The following is a 23,964-nucleotide window of genomic DNA, read 5'->3' as shown; positions in this document are numbered from 1 at the left end:
GATGACAGGACATTATAGAGAGAAAGAAAGTTTGAAAGCTCTTGGTGAACAAATCAAAACCTTGAAAGAGATTCAACAATTACAGGCAAGGGTCGTAAAAACAGACTTGGCTACAACACGTGGAGGACCATTTGTTCATTACCCTCAGGCTGAGTTACGCAAGGATGATTGGGTTTCAAGCATCTGGTCAGATCTGCCTGGCTTTGAGTCAACAGATACTGACAGAGGTGACGAACGATGAGTTAGGCCATCCAGAACACAGGCTGTAAAAGGTAGTAAAGAGAAACCTCCAGTAACAGTAATCACACATAAATCAGCATCTCCAAAACAGTTAGATGAATGGTAGACAACTTTTAAACATCCCCGAGAAGTGGGTATGAAAACGTGGGACCATTTGAAGCGTTATAAGAAACTCTACAATCTACATCCTTATGATGGGTTACAGTTGTTAGCCTTTGTTTTGAACAACCGTGAACCTGGTGTACTTGAAGGAAAGGTTTATAGATCTGTGGGTGTTGAAGTGCAAGATGTGGCCGATGGATGTGGAGAGCCATACATGTTTTCCTTAAGAGTCTGACCAACGCAACCACCAATTGAGTTAGAGATAACCAAATGTGTTCAAAAACCCAAATAACTGTTTGTTGAATTTACCGGACAAGGAAGATGACGATACACTCAATTCCTCCAAAAATGAGGCAATCACTCATCAGCGGATGCCATCCATGCATGATGATTAGCAAAAAATGTTTGTTTCCACAACTAATGACTGGGAGAGAACTACGGCGACATCATCGACAGGTTGTCACGACTGGACAGAGTCATCAATCAACGTGATAAACCGGCTGTTATCAGAGTTGTGCAGGTTCCGAGAGAAACCAATAACATTATTCGTTCAGCAAAAGAGAAACCTGGTATATGTCATTATTGCAGGATTTCTGGTCACTGGCAATGAGAATGTGGGAAAAGAAAATGTGTTCTCATGGCTAGGAGAAGCAGGGTCCATCTAAGGGAAAATGGAATCAAGACAACCGCCCCAATGAAACAATGTTTATGCAGAAATGTAAGAAGCTCTCTTCGTCTCAGCAGCAGAGTTTGCTGGATGCTGTGGAGGTAAACTAATGGGACTCCCTCTTACGTCCCATCTCAGCTGGTGTACATATGAAATCAGATGGAATGTATGTGAACATGATGGTTACCAACGTTGCAGTAGATTTTTTAGTAGATAAATACAGGTTCTGAAGTCCCTACATTTCCCATATCTTATGCAAAACATATATGTCCTCAGTACACGTGCAAGATGATGAAAGCAACAGGAGTGGGGGAAGACAGATATAAAACAAACCATTATCAGTTTCTATTGGTCCAATGAAGATTGATGCAGGAATCTACAGTTCAGAACCATGCTATTTGGACTGCGAAGAAAAATGAGTGTGGAACTTTGGATATGGAACCATTGTGATTGACAGATCACCTTGCACAAAACAATACCCCATTAGAAAGGAAGCTATGGACGCTACTAAAGTAGTGATTAAAGATCTATGGAACATGGGTATAGTTGAAAAGACACCATGTAATCCAGCTACTCTGATGTATCCTACAGATACCACATTACTTGAACATGATTGTTGTGAGTTGGTTTTGGATCAGCTCTCTGATGGGTTTATAGAGTAATTCGTTGGAAAACCCTGAGTTTATCTTACACACAGATGGTTCAAGCATAGTGGAGAGGGGGGTGGGGGGTATGAGGAAGGCAGGCTGGGCAGTTACTACAATGGACAATGTCACTACCAGGCACGTTAGATTTGAGAAAAGCAGACATTCACTTTATGCTGACTTAGGGAAATCTATGTGAAATATCAATTTCTTTTGAATCCAGGACATGTTACTTTCTCTTTTTGCTTCCTTGGTTACAGGTTATGACAAACTACAGTCTGAAGCTGCAGCAATATCCGTTGACTGTACCTGAAATGATACAAGATCACCGGTGAAGTGCAAACAGTAGAACGGAAGAAGAATTCCTCACTACCGGCAGACTGTCAGAACATCATTTAATACCAGTGTGGAAGAGCTGGTCACTTTTAAAGGACTTGGTGAATTGATTACCTTGCCAATAGGATGATTGAATACTGTCTTGTAGACATTTTTTGTGTGTGTGTGAGTTTCCTTATAATACAGGATGTGGTAGGAATCGTAAGAGACATCATCATTACACCTGTTAATACTTATTTTATATAACTTTGTTTGAAATCTATTTCTTATTGTAAGAAGAATATGCCCTTTGTGTTTTATAGAAATGCAAGATGTTTAATGTGAATGATTTTATGCTTAATGCTAATGTTTTTTTTGTCTATTTTTTCATGTTTTTTTTCTAAAAAGACATTTTAAAGTATATTTATTTTTAAAATGGTCATAGGGGGAGTGTAAGAATATGAAGATAAAAACAACGCAGAGGCCGAGAGGTCGAGAGAGCTAGAACTAACGATCGATGGAAATAGTGTTTTTTCTGCAATAAGGAAATATTGAGCAATGGGACATGAGAGGAATATGTCTTCTGAAATAGGATACTTGTTATTTGGCCATTGGCTAGTTTTACTGCAAGGAATTCTAATTGGTCAACCACATATCAGGGATCAAGGTAAGACCCAGATGCAGACTGCCGAAGTAACACTGTTTATTGTAGCAAACAGGGGCAGACAAAGACAGGTCAAGGCAGGCAGGTGTCAAAAATCCAGGGTAAGGCAGAGGTACAGGACGGCAGGCAGGCTCATGGTCAGGGACAGCCAGGGTTCAGTAATCCAGAGGTGGAGTAAAGGTCCAGGACGGCAGGCAGGCTCAGGGTCAGGCAGAGATTTACAATTTACACACCTTTTAACAAAGAAAAGGGTGCAAGAGCGAAACAAGGCAGTGTTTTAGTATATGCGATACAGTGTGACTCAAGAAAAGGTAGCTCCAACTGGTAAACAATCCTTGACTTGACTTTGTCTGAAACAGATGGACCACTGTAGGCCACAATCAGCTGCATCAGCGGTGATACTGTGAAGGATGCTGTGCTGATACTGTGTAAGGATACTGCGCCCAGGCTGCAGTGTTTTCCCGATCTGAATATTAGCTCTAGCTATTAGCAGCTGACAGTATATTAGAGTAGATCATTAAAAACCAGAGCATGACTCCATCTCCCAGCGTCAACAGACTGCCATGGCATTTTGCCCGAGTCAACAGACTCCGCCATGACATTTGAAGTGGGTGCATTCGCACTCCCTCCACTGCCCTTCTCCCTCTCCGCTATTAATAACAACCATGGGGTTAAATGATTTTGCATCACGGTGGCAATCTAATTAATTGTTGACCTTTTTAACTTTGTAGCTCATCTCTTAAAATGACTAGCGGTGGTGGACCTATTTGAGCTAGACCCTAGAAAATCATGATTCATGTTCATATTTGAAAATACACAAGTACTCCTCTGCACAGGGCCATACATACTGTATAGGGCAGGATTATACAAGGCCATGGTTAATATTCAACCAGGAGCCGAGACAAGCAATATTACACAGCCACATACGTCAGTGGAGGTTCCTCAGAGGAGGAAGGGGAGGACCATCCTCCTCAGTGAATTTCATAAAATAAACAATTGTAAAACATTTAAAAAGTAATCATTTTTAGATAAAACTATACTAAATATAATCACGTCACCAAATAACTGATTAAAACACACTATTTTGCAAAGAAAGTCTACAGTAGCCTCAACAGCACTCTGTAGGGTAGCGCCATGGTGTAGCCGGAGGACAGCTAGCTTGCGTCCTCCTTTGGGTACATTGACTTCAATACAAAATGTAGGAGGCCCATGGTTCTCACCCCCTTACATGGACTTACACGGTAATCATGACAACTTCCGGAGGACGTCCTCCAGCCTAACAGTCCTCTTGCAGCATGAACTAACATGTTGTCCACCCAATCAAAAGATCAGAGAATAATTAATGTAGTACTGAAAGCATAAACTACAGCTAGCTAGCACTGCAGTGTATAAAATGTGGTGAGTAGTTGACTCAAAGAGAGAGAAAGACAATAGTTGAACAGTTTTGGAACAAATGAATTTCTTCCAAAATGAAGGAGAAGCAAGAGAGAAATAGAGAGAGAGTGTGTGTCATTTTTTTCACTTTCAGTTTTACTTACATAGATAGCAAATGCAGCTAACTAGTTTAGCCTACTGAAACACCCTGCTCAAACAGAGGGATGCTATGTTAGCTAGGTGGCTTTGACTTTCCAACACAACACTGAAACTCTTCCAAGTTAAGGTAAGCATTTGGTATTACTAACTTATTGCCACAGTGGCTCCCCCCAGTGTAACTGCTTACGGACTGTACACTAACGTTACTGCATGATTGTAGCGAGTTTACTAACACATTAGTTCTATAAGCTATTAGCTGACTATGACGTTACTTTAATTAATATGGTGACAACGATGTAGGCTGTGTGTAGCAGTCTGGCTTGGAAAGGTGTTTTCGCCTAATCACATACAGCTGATGTGTTGTGCATCAGCTGTAGTCCACAAGTGAAGGGAAGAGAAGGAATACAACGTGTCTGTTATGAGAGTGAACTGTTTATGCGTGATCAGGGGTATATTCCTTCAGACGATTCTGTTGAAAAACGATTCTTAAAACGGAAGCAAACGGAACAAAAAGGGGATAAACATACCTGAACTTGTCCAATAGAAACTCTCCTGTACAACTGTTGGACTAATGATTGCACCCTATGTCAGCTAGATGCAGGCAAGAGTGTGCAAGATGACTGTCTGTCACCTGAAATTTGTCTCTCGACATGTGTGCACCTACATTGTAAACTTTCATTCATAGGCTAGGTTGTAGCAATCTCATGATGGGTATAGGGAAAATTAGAGTATCACGTAGTAGCCTAAACCTAGCACTGTTACATTGAACTGGGTGAATAGAATATAAATGAGTCATCCAATATGCTGTAATAGAAATAAGGCGGTGGTCATGAATTTTTTTAAACGGCACTGACTGCCACTGATGGAGATATGGATTTGGACTTGTGGTTTGACTTAATTCTCCGTACTGGCCAATGATTATAACAGCAATTCTGATCAAACCATTAATTCATACATTGTTGTGCCCCTGGCCTGAGAGAATGGAAGTTCAATATGTAGCTAGATGTAGAAGGCTAATGTTATCTAACGTTGCCCATGACTGGAAGTTAGGCTAGCGAGCAAGCATTTAGCCAGGTAGCCTAGGACAACAAAAAATAAGCGTGTAGTGTATGACAGAGTGATAGACTGTTTCGTCAACATGAAAGAGAAGAGGATGGCAGTGGGGTGAGTCAACATGTTTTTCTACTTGCATGAAGTTGCACGCACACACACACAGAAATCAGAACCACGGACAGCCACATCATATTTAGCTTACTGTTGATTGGACTAAATTGTTCTTGGTATCTTTTAGTTGTCACTGTATTAGACTAAGCAGAGATGATTTGATGATGTTGAAATGTTGAAGTTGAAATGGTGCTGGAATAGTGGAGGCAGCTCCTGTTTTCTTTGCGACTTGCGGTAACTCTCTGTGGTTCTAAATCAATAGTTGTTAATCAGTCCGAAAAGGTCGGAAACATTTACTTCCTTGACCATGCTGTAGGGCATGTAACTCTGTTACTGTACATGCAATATGCTTTATGGACCTCACCAGGCAGAGGTTGCTATCCGGTTTTGTGATAAAACAAAGGTGTGGTTGAATTTATTCTGACACTGTGTCTTCTTATTATTTCGGCCTTTAGGTCTATATATCACAGTCGCAAGGCATATGAATTAACAGGTTATAGAGCAGACAACACAATTACCACAACACATAGGTTGTAATATGGGTGGGGTGGCTTCCCCAGTGATTTTACCAACGCTACTGACTTACGTTATTGCCCTTTTGCCATACTATATGAAACATGTTAGCATTAGCATCAACCGCTTGGTTTAAAGGTGTGAAAATAATGTAATCATACTCAAATATGAAGAGCATACATTGTTAAACGTAGCATAGTGTGGGATTTTCACTGTATTGTACATTCCATATGTCATACATGTACTGCATATGTACATGATTTATTTCTGAATCTGAATACATTTAAAAAAGCAAATTTGAGGAAAACTCAAATTTGAGGAAAACTCTGGTAATACACTCGACCACTGCTACTCCCCCTTTCGAAATGCTTACAAGGCCCTCCCTTCGCCATATCAGATCACAACTCCATTTTGCTCCTACATTCCTATAGGCAGAAACTCAAACAGGAAGTACCCGTGCTAAGGTCTATTTAACGCTGGTCTGACCAATCAGAATCCATGCTTTAGATTGTTTTATGTTCCAGGATATGAAAAACAGCTTCTATCTCAAGATCCTCAGACTGTTAAATAACCACTATTCACTAGCCGGCTACCACCCGGTTACTCAACCCTGCACCTTAGAGACTGCTGCCCTATATTCATAGACATGGAACAAAAGTCACTTTAATAATGTTTACATACTGCTTTACTCATCTCATATGTATATACTCTATTCTATTCTACTGTATTTTAGTCAATGCCACTCCAACATGGCTCAATCTAATATTTATATATTTCTTAATTCCATTACTTTACTTTTAGATGTGTGTATTGTTGCTTTTTTGTTAGATACTACTGCACTGTTGGAGCTAGGAACACAAGCATTTCGCTACACCGCAACAGCATCTGCTAAAAATGTGTATGTGACCAATAAAATGTGATCTGATTTGATTTCAGGCTGGGCTTCTACTAGGCTAATAAGACCTAGGTGAATTGTTGTCATGGGTGATACGATATGTCACTCTTTATTCCATTCAGCAGCTGCCATATTACAGTCAGCAAGAGATCTGCTCATAAACTGACAGTCAAAATGACGTGTAAATTAATAAATACCCATAATCTTTATTCCTTAGACTCGAAGTAGAGCAATTTTGTTGCTAAATGCATCTAGATATTACGCTAAGTAGCCACATCCACTTAAACTGCCACACATGGCGCTTCCCTTCACTGTTTAGTACTTCAGTGCATTCCCACAGAGATAGAGGCAAAATTGTGAGTCATCTCAGATGAGGGGAAAACCCAAATGTCCCCCTGGCGCAAACAACTATTTTGTACCCAGTTATATTGTAGACCCTTCAAATTCAAATCTGGACCTCGAAGCCAGTTCCTCTTCTTTAAAAAAAAAAATCTCTCTGGACAGGGACTGATTTAGACCTCTGACACCAGGTGCATGCAATTAATTATCAGGTAGAACAGAAAACCAGCAGTACTCTGGACCTCTATGGTATGATTTGACTACACCTGTTGTAGACTATCAAAGTCTGATTGCAAAACCTCTATCGCATCTGTTTATTACGTTGATGTTCAAATTTATGTTGTTTTCCTGTTGACGTTTTCTATCCAAATATTGTAAACTGACTACATAGATCAAAAAAAAAAGTGCTGTTCCCTGGTTTCTACAGTATGGCTGGGGCATATCTGAGGTAAGTTAAACCAAGTACGAGCTAAGTAGACAGACCTGAGTCTGTCCAACTGAGGTCTTCTATATGGTTAGTAAAAGTTGAATCTCTAGAAACACAAAATTGGGTATTAAAGTAAGATAAACAGAAATAGCTAGCCAAGTAATATAGGCAAGGAAATGCACAACACCCAACATAATTCTATGTGGACATTATAAAGTTAGTGCATCTCATATTTAAAGAGAACTAGAAAGTGCTGAGCTGATAAGATGCCGCTGGACTCTGGCTGCCAGACGTACCGACTCATAAAAAAGTGGCACCTCTTTGTGATGTGATATCCTTTCATTTCAGTGAGGCTGTTAGGATGGGAAACCTTATGTTGTTGCCACAGGGGAAAAGTTCTGGATGGACAGATCCATTATAAATGCAGCGTACTGCCTTATAAAATAAGACAGGGGGGACAACACTGTGACCATCTAACTGCATCATAAAGTATGGGAGGGGGGTCATAAATAATGTTCCACTCATTCCATTGAACATCGCTGATATGGTAGCTAGCCCAAAAGTGATTTTGTCAGGTGTCAGATTGGTGTCAAACGTGTTTGTTTTCCCGCTAATTACAACAAATGGTCAATTCATGACATGATTAACAGGGGGGTAGCAGTGTCAAATGAAACAATCACCATGGTAGCTTTTGCCTTATTTGATTGAGCCCCTCGACTGTTAATGAACTGCAGAAGAGGTATGATTGAAAAGTCATGTTTCAACAGACACTGTGGATGATTGAGAGTGGGTTGGGTGTGTGGGGATATACAATGTAGTGTGAACACTTTCCTTCGTTGACCCAAAATGATCCAATAATGGACATTATTGGACGTGGCTGGTCAGAACAACATTGCGGGGTATAGGGACCGGAACATGTCACTTTGTTCTGATTTAAGTTGAACAATTCGCCAGTCCCACCATGACAAATGCTCTTTGAAATGTTTCCAAAGCAATGTTTGTGTGAATGGAAATTGAAAGAATATTTCAAAAACACTGCCTGAATGCCTTGATAGCCTGGCACACATTCAAAAAGAGTCGAGAAATTAATTGGCAGTCGCACCATTCATCATGAAGATGGGGAGAGGTCAGTCTCTCTCTCTCTCTCTCTCTGTGCATGCCAAGCCCTGCCTGGGGGACAAAGTGGCCTTCACTAAATGCACTCAGGACCTGTAAAATAACTATCCATTTGCCCTGCCATTGGCAGACGTCTGATAACATCTAAAGTCAATACTCTCATTGTGCATTTGTGTTGATTGTTTGTTTTTCGTCTTGACCTGCTATAACCCAACATGACACTGAAACTACTGTTACCCAAAATAACACTTTCCAACAGACACTGGGAGACAAATTCATCTTTCAGCAGGACAATAACCTAAAACACAAGGCCAAATCTACACTGGAGTGACTTACCAAGACGACATTGAATGTTCCTGATTGGCCTAGTTACAGTGTTGACTTAAATCGGCATAAATCTATGGCAAGACTTGAAAATGGCTGTCTAGCAATGATCAACAACTAACTAAACAACTTGAATATTTTTTTAAATAATAATGTGCAAATACTGTACGACCCAGGTGTCCGAAGATCTTAGAGACTTACACAGAAAGACTCTCGGTTGTAATCACTGCCAAAAAAAAACATGTTTTCAATTTGTCATCATGGGGTATTGTGTGTAGATGGGTGAGATGTTTTTTAAATTTAATCCATTTTGAATTCAGGCTGCAACAAAATGTGGAAAAAAAGTGGGTAAGCTGCAATATTATCTCTGGCCATCAGTGTATTATAGTGACACAGCTGTACTCTGACAGTAGAGTAAAGGCTCTGTTTGTAGTGTGTCTGCTAGCAAGCTAGCTTCACAGAGCCAGAGAGCCCAGGCATGACTCCTCTGTTGCTCTGTCATATACTCACCTCTACTTCCCCCAACCCCCCCCCATTTCCCTAAACGAATCAACAGCAGTAGAGTAAACAAATGCACTGCGGGGCCCAGCACGCCTAATCCACTGGCCCAGCCCTTGCTTCCCTTTCCCTACCGCTTCACTTCCATCTCATATCCTGTTAGCTCTCTGCTGACTCCCTGCTTCCTCTTATGCTGCAGCCCCAGTCCCTCTCCCCCCTATCACAAATCCTCCCCCCAATCCTCTGCTCCTCTCCCCCCCAAAATGCGGAGCAGAGCAGATAGACTCTACACTGTGATTAATGCAGGTGCCACATTGTGCGGCACGGGCAATGTGGAGCTGCGATAGTTTCCCCCGCAGTGGACTCTTGCTCAGACACGACCAGACTGATGGGACAGGAGGGAGGGTGACAGGGAAAGGGGGAGGGAGGGGGACATTTTTTGGCAATGCCAGTTCCGCAAGACTTACGGCCGGGATAAATCTTTGCAGGCATGTTTGTGAGGCAGGGGTGCAATAATGGGGGGATCAGCTTCGACAGCCATTGCTCAGTGAATGGGGATCAGTTTCCTTCCTCTCTTGTGTCATACTGACCTCATCACATAGGGCCATATCTTCTATGAGCTAATGGCTAGGCTACTGTACGCTCTCTGTCACTGTCTGAAGGTCAAAAGCGAGTCAGAAACCGAGATGATTATTTCCATCAACAGGGGATAAGTGATGACGGCTTTCTGGCAAAAATTGTATTTTCTCCCATTTAAAGATATGCATCACAATTGTGATCCAAGCCGCCAATAAAAGTCTCAAAAGGAAATAGATCTTAAATAGCGGATTCATTTCTGGATAAATAGCCAAAAGTTGTTTGACGGAAGGTGAAATCAACTGTAACCCTCTCAAACAAATGCTTATGTCGAAGACAACTAATTATAAAAAGTGCAGGCCAAGTTTGAGTATTCTCAAACGAATCATTGTAGGGGTAGTCACACATCCACAGCGGGGTAGAAATGATTAATTTACAAGATAACACCACAGCCTCTGCGGTACTGCCTAATGCAATTGAGAAATATCTTTCGGAGCTCCGATAGCGAGTGATCAAAAAAATAACCCCGAAAAATATGATTATAATGCTAACTGAATAACAAAGAAGATCAGACGCGTTTCACTTTTCTTCCCGAGCGATATACTTCGCGCTCAAGGACACAGCGGCCAGGTTGTCTGGCAGGGCCCACATTTAAGACGATGGATAGATCCCTTTAGAGAAGCATTACCTGGGCCCCCAGAACTATTCTGCACAAGACAATTAGATTCGCTATTTGCAGAGCCTGTTGCCAGTGCTCTGATCTGATTGTGGTGTCACCACACACCCTATTAGATTGATTAATTCAATTTGAAGATGCAAGCAAAAACCTCTACAGAAGTCATAGGGAAGTGATCACTCTTGGTACGGAGTACGACGGGGGAAACATACCACCAGTGGCAGATGGCAAATTGGATGTCCTCAAAGAGCACGTACGTTTATTAGTTCACTCGGAACCCAACCTCTTTGTAATATCTTATTTCTGAAACGTAAATGGTGAATGTACAATTTCGTTTCGGTAGCTAGTGTGCTGTTAACTTTGTTATTCTCAATCATCACAAAAGATGATACAGTTGAGGTCATAGAAAGACCGCCGTATCAACGTCTATTAATCTCTTATCAACTATCCGATGTAGAGTCCAATGCGGACAAGACACATTTCAAGATTTATGTTGATTTATGCCGATACGGATAAAAGATTGGAGTTGATAAATTCACACTTTTTTACAATCCAAACGAATGGGGCTCATCGCTACTCATTAGCTACTAAAATATAAGGTGGTTGTTGTAGGCTGAGAGTTGAGAGAAGAAAAGGTCTAATAGTGTGCTTAAAACGTGAAACAAAAACGATGAGCGCCAGAAAGTGCTTTATGGAAGGCTATACATCAAACCCTGAGCAGAGACTGCCCTCAGAGCAGCCTTTTTCGGAAGGCCTGTTTCTGAAAACGGTGTGGGGCTGGAGACGCATACTAAGTGGGCCAACCGACTGGCAGGGAGGGCAGTAAATTCATGGCCCGCAGTAAACTAATTCGTGGTGCCGTTATTCTGTGGCTGTGTGGAGGAGGAATACTACTATCTCCAGACTTCATGGCCTGTCCGGTTTGAGATATTACACCTGCTGTTGCTCACCTCCCCCAGATCCACCCCTCTCAGGATCATGGCCAAGCCAGGAGGCGACCAACCCAGCCCAGATTAATGCTTCTCACCGGCCGCTGGTGAGAAATTACAGGTGGGCCACACAAAGAAAATGAGCCATTCCGTGATCAGCTTTGCTGCTTCCAAACTCCCCTCGCTATGCTTGTTATTAAGATAAGGAATACTAAAACATGCTGAGCATTTTATGCACAATCTAAAGATTTCCAGATAATAGGCTCCCTTAATCTGTTTTAAACAGGGTCTTAGAGAGATAAGAGACAGGTTACCAGGGTAATCAACACTTTGGGTCAATAGGTTGAGATTTTAAGTTCAAGAGCTTCTGAAGCTAATTTTTTGCTCACTAAAAGCGGGGGAAGCATCAAATGATTTTCGTGAGAAAGTCATGGGTCATTTGGGTTGAGAGGGAATGACTTGTCTTGGATGCTGATGTTGAGAGGCCGGATGCTGATGCTTCTTATCTGGGCCATAGATATTTCCTTCGTCAATCTAAGCCTTTTCTCTCTGAGGTAAATCCTCTACCATGGCTGAAACATGGCTGCATTTCAATAAGCAAGTTTACCTGCAGTGTTCCTAGGCCATCATTGAAAATAAGAATTTGTTCTTAACTGACTTGCCTAGTTAAATAAAAGGTAAAATATATATATATTTTTTTAAATCTAGACAAAGCTCTCCATATACTCTGATTTACAATTCTATATTACGTGCCCCAATCAAAGATTAAAAGGGTTGAGCAATTTTTACATATCAAAAAAACATTCCACTGGGGTTGAAAAAAACGCTCTCAGAAATGGTGAACTATCCATTGATGGATTTACAGAAAGTGCTCATGCACATCTAGAGTACTGGGCTCGTTGTGTTTTCAACAATTGAGATTGTCTTGTTCTGCAAGCACAGCAGATGACAATGGAGATAAGATCTCAAGGCACTTGATTATCCTTTTTTCATGGCTCAGCATCCATCATTCGTCAATAGCATGTGCTTATTTTGGGAAGTGTCACTGAGTGTAAAATGGCTTTCCCCCGAGAGGAGAGTACTATAGCCAAGGGGACAGCCAGGCAGATCGAGTAAGGGTGACCTTTTTCACACCCCACTGCTGCCTTTCCATCAACACCAGCTCCTCTCAAGCAGCCTGTGAAAACGGCATTTTGGAAAAGGCCTTGGCACAGCACACCGGAATGGCAGATGTACAGAAACATGGGAATAGTCTAGAATAGTAGAATAGTCCCCCCCCCCCATGAAGACATTGGAATGTTCCTGCTATCTGATGCTGTTGAACTTGGAAGTAATACTCAGACCCCCTTATATTACGCGGCCCATATCTCCATCCGACTCTGCATGAGAAGATAAACGAAGCGCCGCTTCGCGTGTAACCCGGACATTTTAATTAGCTGCTCTTAAATTCAGCCTGACCCTGTTTCAACTTTGATTAGTCGGCAGTAGCAGTGATAAGGAGCTGTCACTCTGTCGGGGCCCATACACAGGGTTATTCAGAGCAAATTGTCTTCACCCATTCCACAGCTCCACAATACACTGTCTGCCAGTGGGAGAAATGTTCATGCCTCGGTGCAGGCTTAAAGGCACAATGGAGAAAGGAAAGCTGTGTAAAATGTCACAGTGTTGACCTATACAAAACCTTGCTCTGTTAATCTTGAGGCTCTGACTGGTAGCTAGGCTACAGCCCAGATAGCAGACGACTGTGGGCCAGATCTGGTCACATTGCCTGGTATCGGTGGGCTGGATTTAGGCCATAATAATTTTGCTATCTGGGAACTGCTTGCTCACTTAAATGTTACACAGAAAAAGACAAAGCATAGATATGGGCACAAAACCCCCCTTGCCCTCCTCTCCTTCACACCCTCCACAGCCCACATCTCATCAGACTGCAATAATAGAAATACAGAACAAAGTGGTTATATCAATCAGGCAAGAGGACATTGTCTTTTTACTGATGTTCCCCCCTCCTCCATCCTAAATGGTGTTTACCAAGCTCTAGCAAAGCCACCCTTCACCACACTCCACTGGAACCAGATGCTACTGTAGCCTGGGCCCGACAGGCCTCTTCCCTCCACTCTGTAGCCTGACTAGATCAGTAAGAATGGCATGGTCTCATTCTGCCCCTCCATTTGTCTCTCTCCGTCTTTGTCTTTCTTAATCCATCCCTCCCTCCCTCCCAACCCCATCCCATCCCTTCTCTCTTTACGCATCTCGAGATGGTTCATTTCGTCTCTCTCCCTTCTCTCTCACTCTCAAAGCAAACGTAAACACAAGTTGCTGGAAGACTCATTTACAGCAACAAGCACATCTACAGAGATGCAGCACATGGCACCGGGTCAACATGCGGCCGAGACAATTGTAAAAAATGAATACACAATACTACATCTTTTGTACTTACAGCCTTATTGAAATAGAAGGAACTGCAGTGCAGGCTCATAAATATTAAAATGGCAACCGAGCAAAGTTGTGGACTCTAGTCACATGACTTGGATTTGAGTCACAAATGTTATGACTTGAGACTTGACTTGATATAAAATATCTTGTGACCTGACTTGGGCAAGGAGCCTCTGGACTCAACTTATGACTTGAAATGAGCTGGCCGGCATTCGTAACGTTTTGTCACTCACTTTGTGACACAGAGTCTCTGTGGATTCCTCTTCACACAGCTGGAGACAGTAGCCGCAGAATCCCTCTTGCAACAGACTGGCTAGTGAAAAGCACACTCGATTGGACCAGCAAACTGTCACTGAACACAGGTGGGTTAAATGTTTGCTGTTGCTGTTCACATGGGTAAATGTATAACGTGGCAAATCCAGTGGAGGCTGCTGAGGGGAGGACGGCTCATGATAATGTCAGGAAGGGAGTAAATTGAATGGAAACTATGCGTTTGCTGTATTTGATACCGTTCCACCGATTCCACTCCAGCCATTCCCACGAGCCTATCCTCCCCAATTAAGATGCCACCAACCTCCTGTGGGAAAATCTATATTCCATCTACTCCTAGAATAACTGCTAGTGTTTCATCATTTCATCCTGTACCGTTTATTGCAACACTTAGACATTTCTGTTTCGTGTTTGATACGATACATTTTAATTGACCATTTCTTACCCTCTGAGTGGGCATGATGTTTATTGTGCACATGAACATTCGCAAGAGTTATGAGGGGGAGTTCTGTTTATTTCATTCAATGTATCATTTGTATAATATTTCCGGGTTAGGTCGGAGTTCCATGTGTCTGTTGTCACGTTCAGAACAACTGCGAACTGGTAAATCTCAGACTTCTGACTTCAGTGCTTTCAACCACAACTTGGAACTCGAGCTCCGTCTGGGGGAAAGAATCTTTTGAACGGTCATCCAAGTTGGAAACTAGGGTATCTTTCTAGAGCTCCGACCTGAAGAACACTGGTGTCATTATTCAAAGGTTATTTTCTTGTTTTTTTTTCTTAAACGCACCGTGTCCAATGCTTCTGTCATTCTGGATGTGCACGCGGCTTACTCACCACGCTTTGGAGTTGAATAAGAGATAATGATTGTTCCACGTATGAATGGTGATAAAACACCCTTAGGCTAATAATCATTAAGTCTGGTTGAGACAAATGTATCAATGTAAAAATGGATGTAGGAATTGCTTTTTATATTGTAGAACCATTTTATTGGTTGTAATTGCCAATTGGGTAATTGTATGGTCCTGAGAGGGGTCAAGTGCTGATATGTACCTGTTTGAGCTCCTGTTAGAGAGATTTGATTTGGTTTCTCAAGGGGGGGCTGTGCAGTCTTGCCCTCTACCTGTGTCCGTTCAGCTAGAACAGGTTAAGCCTGATACAGAGTGGCCTGTTGCCAGTGCTTAAATTGAAGCGGATCTGGCACCTCTCAGATTTGACTAGTTCGTTCCGGCACCTATTTGCCCGGATCCAGTACCTCTCACAGCATGATTTATTCATTGTTTCACTGTTTGCAACTGTAAACATTCTAATAAACACGATCAGTGTTAAATCAAGTTGCCACCTCGTTATTTCTCCCACCCGCCAGAAAGACCATCACGTAAAAGCACAGTGATCCTTCTGTGTAAATCATCCTATCCTACTGATTTGCGACCTGCTCTCTTATTTGCACATAGAGGTCATGAGGAGGGCCGGTGGGGTTAGTAACTGATCTTGACACAGGTCTTGGTAGTGGTGGTCGGCTAGTGAAGAGGTCCCAACGTAAACACGTCACGTAGCCTAGTCGTCTCCTTGCTGAATTTTAAACTGTGGGGAAGCCAGATTTTAAAAAAATGGATAAGAAAAGGCAATAGAGTTTGATTACCTTTATCAAGTCCAAAAATCACCACCGCCTTACTAGCGAGTCAGACTCTTTCCAGCGGCACCTACACGAGCTAGTAGGGTTACTAGCGAGTCAAGACTCAGTGAATAACCCCTGGCTTGTCATGCAGAATTCAATGCTGGGCTGTACAACATGCAAAAAGGTAAGGAGTTTGGGTCTAGAAACGACTGGAGGGATTAAACTAGCAAAAGAGTGGGCGGAATGTACATGAACAGTTCTGCCTCCAACGTTAAAAACACCAACAAAGAGCCCTCAGAAAGAAATGTTTTTTAACAGGCCCGAACCAAGGCACATTTGGTGGCAGCAAGCATTGTACACAAGGATAAAGAGGACACCCAGATTATAGCTAACACTCAAAATACAAAAAAAATAGACACTACAGCCAGAGTCTTTCCGAACAGCCTTGGAAGGAGGCTTAACCTCACAGCAACAGGCACGCTTATAGCTTTGAGCAAGAAATTGACTGTCAGGAGTTAAATGGACTTGACATGGGAAGAGTCATTCTGGGAGATTTTGAAAACTAGGGTAGGGTTTTTTTCCCTTTACAAACTTGTTCCTGTACTGTGAAGTTAACCTGAATGTGCTTTATATTATCAAATAGGCAGGAGGCCTATATATTCTCATATGTGTGTTCTGCTGTAGTCTACAATGATTTATTTTATTTGAAGTTCTATTCTGAAATTGTGATATTTGTTCTACTGCTATATTGATTATAGCCCCACAGCTAAGTGTGTGTGTATATGCATATGGTGGGTGTTCTGCAATGACATCTAAAAATGTTGCTGTACATTGACGTCTCGAAAGTTAGGCAATAAGAAATTCTGGCTTGTGAAAGCCCCACAGCTGTACTCAAGTATGTGGGCATCCTTTGAATTAATCAGCACCTTTAGGAGCTAAAGGTGAAAAGTAAAATCAAACCATGTGAATGACATAGGTTGAAGTTGTTGAAAGCAGTCGAATGGCTAGGAATGCTTGCAGGCTCGTTTGAGACTGGAAAAGGTAGTGAAAAGAGCACATCGAGGCCTTGAAGAAGCTCTCTCCCCATATGAGCTTTTACAGGTCTCATTACACAAGACATCCTACGGAGCTGGCCATGATACATTATGTTATGGCTGGAAGTGAGAGTGTTATGCTCTGTAAAGCCTAGAGTAGTGGGACCTGTTGTTAGCATTACAAATTGTACTCATATATACACCATGTAATTCACAAGAGTACACCCTCTGCAATGTGTACTCATATATACATCATGTAATTCGCAAAGGTTTTGTTTACTTCACATTGCAGAGGGCATACTCTTGTGAATTACATGGGGTATATAGGAGTACACAGTGCAGAGGGCATACTCTTATGAATTACATGGTGTATATAGGAGTACACATTGCAGAGGGTGTACTCTTGTGAATTACATGGTGTATATATGAGAGACAGCAACAGCACAACAGTAACAACAGGTCATATAATTTAAGTGGTTTTCTAACGAGTTACTCAAGGTCAACATCTCTTGAATTCGCAAAAGTTGATGAGTCGTACGTTTCAGTGCGTACGCGTACGGTCATCGCATACCAATCACCTTGATTCTGAATTCCCCTATACAGTACTTGCCTGTACTGTATATTTAATGTACAACACAGGCAGAACTTGGATAGCTGGGAGTCATGTCTCAAACTGCTACTACTCTCCTAATTTCATTTTCCGCTAGACTTGTCAGAGTGTGAGAGGACCCGTCTACTACATGGGGAAACAGGAACACTTTCAATTCCACTGATGAAGCCAAACAGCCAGGCATCTTCACAATTGGGCCCACAAATATTGAGACAGCTATTTAAACAGCACTGATCAAACATAAGTGAATAAAACTGAATTTCAATGGGCAATAGGACGATCGCCTGGAAGGACAACAGAAAACTCAGCACAACCACGAATAAGCACAAGCTGAGCATCTGTCTGAAAATATGATCTTTGCCTGATAAGAAAACTGACAGTGAAATTTAGGGAAATGGCATGATGGGTGGAAGCGAATCAGTGACACGCACTCAGTCCGCATGACTCTCTCTCCCGTGCCCTTTCCCACTCGCTCTCTTGATGAAGTGAGAGAACTTGCACTCTGTGACCAAAAAAACAGTGAAAACGGTTTATAGCAGCAGTAAAAGCTGCTGATTACACAGCCTTACCCACAAGTCAATGACCTTATGCATTAATCCAAGCCTCGACAGGGGCACAACTGGAATGATGACCATGTAGCCATTCTGGGAGGACACCACACACACACACTCATGCACGCACACACACACATTCACGTCCGCTGTTTCTCATTCAAATGGTATTCTGAGATAATAAGTTTCTCTCAAACAACACTCACAGTGCTCTCTCTGGCCAGCCTAGACATCCCCTCCAGTGATTCCTGTGTCATTGATGCCCGTCTCACAAAATAATCTGTTACATAGCAGCAGACAAAAATCAGTGTCGCTTATCTCCAACTCTCAGGTGCATGGATAAAGGCAGGAGACCCCAGCGGCAGACTGGACCTGATGAGTTCAGTGAACACACACACTGCAGGACAGGCTGGAGAGATTCAACTCCACCAGGCTCTGTTTGCTGCACGGCTCACACAGGAATAGTTTGAGGATGGAGCACCACAATGCTGTTACTGGAGCATCGCTGAGAGCGGTTAAAATGATTTTGTATTTGATTTTATTGAACCTATATTTAACTAGGCAAGTCATGGTAAACAAAGTTGAATGGTAAACAGTATGAAGTATGGCCATTTTAATGAAGATGATAAACACGCTTGAGTAAAAAATAAATTCACTCTGGTGATTTAGGATCCGATATAAAAGCAGAGGTTTATGTACAGTGGAGGGATATTTTTGCAGGATCTGCAGCAGAGTGATATACGTGCACCTCATGCAAGAATGCATACAGTATGCTATGAAATTGAAAAATATCTGGGCCAAAGTCGGCTAAGTCAAATTCAGTTCCCAGTGGATTTCACAGGGCCAGTACTTCAGAGCGATGCCATGCTTTCTGAGCAGACTGTGTATTCTTACATTTGTATTCAGACCATACCAATGCAGTATGTGGGAGGACTGGGGCTACTTAAAAAAAATATATGAAAAGGCTGTCATGCAGTGCATTAATTTGTATTGAAATTTCATCCACAAATACAGTAAGCAGTTTGTTCCACGCTCACTTGCCATATTTTCTTCAAGGCAAGTGAGCGTGTGTGTACGTCTGTGTGCACATCTGCATCTGTGTGTATGAGGAAAAAGTACATAACACAAGATATACCAGACAATGCATGCTGGGTGAAAAGTTCACAGGTGAGGAAGGCAGCTCTAAAATACTTAACCCCTTTCACTGTGATTGACTCCACATAACCATTGTTTGCCATCTGGAAGATATAGTATCTGCAGGTTTGGGGAAATTCAGATCCTCTTTGTGTCAATCTAAGCTTCCTTTGAATGTGGTTGTTTTTCCCTGGCCCAGAACAGCAAGTGGATAATGGAGACAGCCTCTGTATGATCTGCCGGCTGCATCATATTATTTTCCTGTGAATAAAAATGCCTTTGCATAAAATCCTGATCTCCTGCTACACTCAGCACCATATGTGATTTTGGACAAAGTCCCTTTCTCAACAAAAAAAACTTAACTGAGGCAATTTTGGATCTGTTTCTTCAGACTCATAAGGGCTTTTCACACTACTGAGCCAGTCCAAGCCAAGCTATACAGAGCTGGTGACATTTACATGTTTACCAGACACTCTTATCCAGAGCAACATACAGTAGCAATTCAGGTTAAGTGACTTGCTCAAGGGCACATTGACATATTTTTCACCTTGTCAGCTCGGGGAATGGAACCAGCAAACTTTCAGTTACTGGCCCAACGCTCTTAACCGCTAGGCTACCTGCTGCCCACATTGGCTGGAATCATGCTGAAAAGAAGAATGTACAAATAAGATATGCGAGGCAGCACCGTTTGGTTTTAGCTCTGCACAATAGTGTGAAAAGGGTAATGGCTTGTTTTGGCGCTATACTACAGCAACAAACACATGCAGGAAGATTCCGACAGAAGAAAACAAAGTGGAAAAGTCAAGAGGGAGAATATCTCTGTCACGGCCGTCGAATGAATAGGACCAAACAATCCACAATAACAGTGCCGCTTAAGCGCTATGTGCCACAAACAACGTTAACTTCCCACACTGAAAGGAGGGAAAAGGGCTACCTAAGTATGGTTCCCAATCAGAGACAACGATAGACCGCTGTCCCTGATTGAGAACCATACCCAGGCCAAAACATAGAAATACAAAATCATAGAAAACAAAAACAGAGAAAGCCCACCCCAAATCACACCCTGACCAAACCAAATAGAGACATAAAAAGGCTCTCTAAGGTCAGGGCGTGACAATCTCCAGCGAATACTGATAGTACAGTACATCTCACCCATGTTTAAACTGTAACAACTGTGCTTCACGGAAAACAAATAATTTCCTTCCCTCCAGCACTTCAGAGGTGGTGCTGCAGTATATTAGTCCTCCCATCCCTCCCATGCAGCTTGCTTGCAAGTCAGTGAACAAGAGAGCTCCGTCTTCCTAAAAAATCTTCAAAGGGTTTCCTGTGACCAGGTAAGGTCCTGTCTGCAGTCCTGTCTTTCTTAATTCCCCATCCTTGAAAAGTGTGATGTCTGCAGCACAATTTACAGCATTAAAGCAACCTGGCTCTTTCTCTCAGCCCCAACTGGCACATTCATACATGTTCAATGGGGAGTAATGGCCGACCACAATGTAGCCCACTGTACTACACCAGACAAACAACAGCGGGACTTCACACTCCCTCTGTTGCTCCTCTATACTCCTCTACTCCCGGGCCAAAGCCTTATTGAGGAGAGCAGTGGAGCAGCGGCTGATTACGTTACATAACGTACCTTTGATCTCCGGAGGCGTTAGTCTCTAATCCATCTTGAAGCGGCACAGGAAGCAGACGGCGTTGAGGTGAGGTGCCCACTCAGCTCCTATACGGCTCTCCGCATCCCAAACACCACCCTCACCACTCTGCAGGATGCTGGGTCACACTGCTGCTGACACGCTGCAAGACACAGGGGACAACCCAGGGATAAACAGTCCGGTGATAACTAAACATCACTTTAGAAGTGGTAGTCTGCCATGTCACAATATCAACTGCATGAAAAGGCCTCATGATGTAATGTCCTCATAATACAGAATTAGACACTATTAAGAAAGTATTAAATACTGTGTATTTAGGATTTTTCACTGTTTCACATGGGTCTAGAATAGGCTATGCCAGATTACACCTATGCCAGATTACACCTATGCCAGATTACACCTATGCCAGATTACACCTATGCCAGACCAAATAAACCATGCAGGATAAATAACATCCTTTTTTTTAAACATTAAATGCATTATGAAATATGACCTTCATTATATTAGAGCTTTTTAGTTGAAATTCAGTCAATTGCCAAAACATTGAAAACAAAAATCCATTGTCTCTAACAACACAGAATAAAGCAGTTAAAAGTGCAATATGCAAAAATATGTTAAAAAAATAAAATGGAAAAGTTATCTTCATTTCAGTTTGTGACAAAACAAGCAATGCATGGAGTACAGAATCACTGTACCATCTAAACCGCTGTGAAATATATTGTCAGCTTTACTTCAAAAACAGAAAGCATAGAAATAGCACACATAGAACCTGTCTACTGCTTCTTGGACTTGCCTTCAATGAGAATGGTCGGGTCGCCCATAAAGTTACATGCTTCATCTTTAATGAGAGACCCATGATGGTAGTGACTGCTCATTACTGCATATCACTTATTAACCATCATTTATTCACATTACTTTACTTTCAGTTGTGTATAACTTTTTTTTAATTAGGACTTTTACTTCATTTCTTAGTCAACATCTCATCTCTGCTCAGGTAGTAGCAGCCAGACATCCAGACAACCATCTCACATTATTTATGTGCTCCCCTTGGCTAGTGAAAAGAGTAGCCCCTGATTATTGGTTGCCACCACTGCAAATGCTGCAAGGCTTCTGACAAAATCACTATTTTAGTAGTTCTTCAAAGTATATAAGGCATACTTTCAAGACTTCTACAACCAACAATTGGGTAATAGAGCTACAGTGCATTCCGAAAGTATTCAGATTGTTTTTCCCCCATCAATGTAACCACAATACCCCATACTGACAAAAGCAAAAACATTTACATTCGTTTTCAGACCCTTTACTCAGTACTTTGTTGAAGAACCTTTGACAGCAATTACAGACTCGTGTCTTATGGAGTATGGCGCTACAAGCATGGCACACCTGTATTTGGGGAGTTTCTCCCATTCTTCTCTGCAGAACCGGCGCGCTGGAGCTGCGCATCAGGGGGAGTACTGTCATGAATATTACCGAAGGTGGCTCCCCTTCTTGTTCAGGTGGCGCTCGGGGGTCGTCGTCGCCGGTCTACTAGCTGCCACCGATCCTTTGTTCTGTGTTCGTTTGGTTTTGTCTAATTGGTTTCACCTGTTCATTGTTTGGTTGTTAGGGTGGGGTTATTTAAGTTCGTTTAGCCCGCTTCTGTTTGTGCGGGCTTGTTCTTCTGTATTTGTGAGAGGTGTTAGTGTTTTGTTGGGTTTTCTCACTGTCCTAGTATTTCACAATAGAGTACTATTTTGTTTTATAGTTACACCTGTGTTGGGTATATTATTTTGTTCCTGTGAATTTTTGGACATTAAAAGCGTGTTTTTTCCCGCATCCTTTGCTCTCTGCGCCTGACTCCACACCCATCCACTCATTGAGCGTTACAGTAGGGGAGTTGCAGCGACGGCACAAGACTGTAACTGCCAGTTGGAAATCACGAAATTGGGGAGAAAAAGCGGTAAAAGTACCAAAAAACTATTAATAATAATTCTAAAAACCTGTTTTGGATTTGTAATTATAGGTTATTGTGTGTAGAATGATGAGGATTTAATTTTTTTTTAATCCATTTTGAAATAAGTTTGTAACGTAACAAAATGTGGAAAAAGGGAAGGGGTCCGAATACACTGTATACCTCCAGAACTGTCTATATCCCTCTCATTGCTGTGTTGTGTACATTCCTCTCTCGTGTCGTCTGGGTGTGGTGCCGGGAAGAACATGCGCAATGTATTCTGGTCATCGTAGTTAATTACCACATTTCTACCACTGAACTAGGTAGAATATTTGCCTATTAAAAACTACAACTCCCTACAGTGTCCCACAGTTCATTCTTGTGCTTGATAGGATTTCTCTCTAGAGAAATGGCTCATTGAGCTCTTTTTTTTAAACTAAATGGAATTCAAGTAATTGATCCGATGTCAGAAACAACATTTCGGTTGATTGCTCAGCACTAGCCTCTGTGCATATCCTGGATCTTTGAAACTGATCAGCATCATAAAGAAGACTACGCCACAATATTGCAAATCGTTTCATGGTAAATGAGAAGGTAAATGTAATTTACAAGACAAACATGAATCAAATGTCATTGCATTTTAATAGCGCATCTTTCTCGGAGGAGAAATATTCAAATTCCTTAGAGGGCAAACTGATCACTTAGAACTGTGACAAAAAAATGCTCGACACAGCATCTGTGACTTATTCCTTCATGCATCCTCTACTGTTAAATTACACTCTTTGGTTTACTGATTACCCTATACCATTACAAACATCGAAGCATGATCAGAAGGAAAGCGTGCACAGTAGGCCTTCAATAGGACTATAAGAAACATGTCAAACAGATGAATATTACATAGTTTGAGCCAGGAATCTCAAACCCTGTTCCTGGAGAGCTACCCTCCTGTAGTTTTTGCTTCAACCCCATTGTAACTAACCTGATTAAGCTTATCAACCAGCTAATTATTAGAATCAGGTGATTAAGGTTGGAGCAAGAAAAAAAAATACAGGACGGTAGCTCTCCAGGAACAGGGTTGGAGAGCCCTGGTCTAAGCCAATGAAACAT

At 42.0% G+C, this 23,964-nt stretch overlaps 1 protein-coding gene across 1 annotated transcript in view; it reads right to left on the bottom strand.

The window, feature by feature from the left end:
* LOC112266722 (glutamate receptor ionotropic, kainate 4-like) overlaps nucleotides 1-23,964 on the bottom strand; it is a 393,963-nt gene that overhangs the window by 264,451 nt on the left and 105,548 nt on the right. Inside the window, exon 2 of the mRNA XM_024444450.2 lies at nucleotides 20,909-21,069. The gene's annotated coding sequence lies outside the window, so the exon portion shown is untranslated. The remainder of the gene's footprint in view (nucleotides 1-20,908; nucleotides 21,070-23,964) is intronic.

Source organism: Oncorhynchus tshawytscha, linkage group LG14 (genome assembly GCF_018296145.1).
Source record: "Oncorhynchus tshawytscha isolate Ot180627B linkage group LG14, Otsh_v2.0, whole genome shotgun sequence".
Taxonomy (NCBI): Eukaryota; Metazoa; Chordata; class Actinopteri; order Salmoniformes; family Salmonidae; genus Oncorhynchus; species Oncorhynchus tshawytscha.
The sequence above is the reverse complement of the archived record's forward strand: the minus strand, read 5'-3'. Positions and strand labels throughout refer to the sequence as shown.